Genomic DNA, 1,848 nt, shown 5'->3' with positions numbered 1-1,848 from the left:
AGGCTAGTCTAGCACTGTCCCGCGGCCCTAGTAACAGGCCGAATTGGGTCCATTTCGCACCGAGCCGGGCTCAAGAGCGAGTCAAGCGGGCGGCCTCGTGGGCCTACCCGTTCTAGTGTCCACCCCTAATTTGAAGCATATATGGAAAATATTAATGGTGTGTTTGGGAGTTTACTTAAAAAAGAAAAGGAAGGGGAAGGAAGGTAAAAAATTCATCTTCCTTCCTTTCCCCTTCATTAAGAATTTGGGCCAAATTTCCCCTTCATTCATCTCTTCTATCCTCCTAAATAAAACTCCCAAACAAGATTAAAATAAAATTTCTCTTCCCTTCCCCCCTCTACCCTTCATCCAAACAGACCATAAGACGATAATAAGAGAATTGATCATATCAGAACATAACAGGTCCTACAATCAGTTTATACGGTCCTGTAGCATTTGCCACGTGGATGAAAGTCCCAAAGAGATGGATAAACTCTAATAATGGAGATTGATTTTGCTGCTCGTGAGAACAAAATGGTAATGTTATAAGAAAAAACAAAACAATCAAAAAAATCATCATCATCATCATCTAAGTGCGTGTTTACATGGATTCTTGGGTAATTCCGTGTTGATTTTGTTTGTTATTGAAGAGAACCCATTATTAGATTTAGTTCTAGGCCTATTGATCAGAAGGAAATTCATTTTGGTTTTTTGCATTAAAATATGTTCGAAAACTGGGGGAAAACTAAGGGAATTGGCCATGCATATCTAAATTTGAGACTACAGGTATCCAAAGGGAAGAGGTGACGACTTCGTGGCAGTAGACAGTAGTGATGTCTTGGTGATTTATTTGGCTCTAACGACGCGGAGGATGTTGGGGAGGGAGGAGGTGGGCATCAGCGCAAGGGAGGGATTAATGAATTGGACCTCCCCATGACTGATTTTGAGATTGAAGAAAGATGAACGATTAACTAGTTTTCTCGATCTTATTTTATTTTCTTTTTAATTATACACATGTCATCAGTTGAAGGGTTCTGCATAGATATAACTACGTTCTGATAGGATTCTTTCTCCAGTAATAATGTCAACAATAGAGCTGTTTCCCCCAAAATTTTAAGGATATATAGTGTTTGAATAATATTACTTGAGTCACTTTAGAATTATCTCCTTTTTTAAGTTGATTGATTTCTTAACTATTTTCTAGATTCTCTCCCCAATTACTTTAGTCATTGCGCCATTAGTTGTAATCTTATTACTTCTTCTTGTTAGAGAAAAAGCAATATATGTTAGATCCATTACGGATTTACCAAAGCAAAACAAATTGCATAGAAAAATAAAGAAAGAATAGCAAACCATAAGGAAGAGGCGTGCTAGATAATTCGGTAAGAAATACTTTACAGAAAGTTGAATCGCCCTCCGCAATGAGGACTAGCATTAAGAAGTTATGTTTCACCTACAACTGTGTTGGGTCTGGATAGTACTTCCGAGGATGAGACGACTACAGTTCTCAGAAGCACACTCTTCTGTTGAATACCATGATTGCTACTTCAGCTCTTCGGACTCTCCAAAACCAGCAACTAAGGAACAACTAGAAGAGGAATGTGGAAGAAAACCAAGAGAGAATTTTGATTTTCGATTATCTTAAATGAACAGAAAAATCTCAATTTATAGAGGTTTTAGTGAGCTGAGTGGTCACACAAGGCTTTGAATGTCATCAATGGACATTAACCTGCATTGACTGTCATTCAAGCCTTGTAATGTTCGTAATGTTTGGGCCAACTAAATTTAGCACATGTAAAAATAGCACCCAACGAATGTGCACGGCCCGCGCACTCAGAGTACCCACTCGCTCAAGCCCGCTCACTTGCC

This window comes from Asparagus officinalis, chromosome 10 (genome assembly GCF_001876935.1).
Source record: "Asparagus officinalis chromosome 10, Aspof.V1, whole genome shotgun sequence".
Lineage (NCBI taxonomy): Eukaryota > Viridiplantae > Streptophyta > Magnoliopsida > Asparagales > Asparagaceae > Asparagus > Asparagus officinalis.
This window is presented reverse-complemented; position numbering follows the sequence as displayed.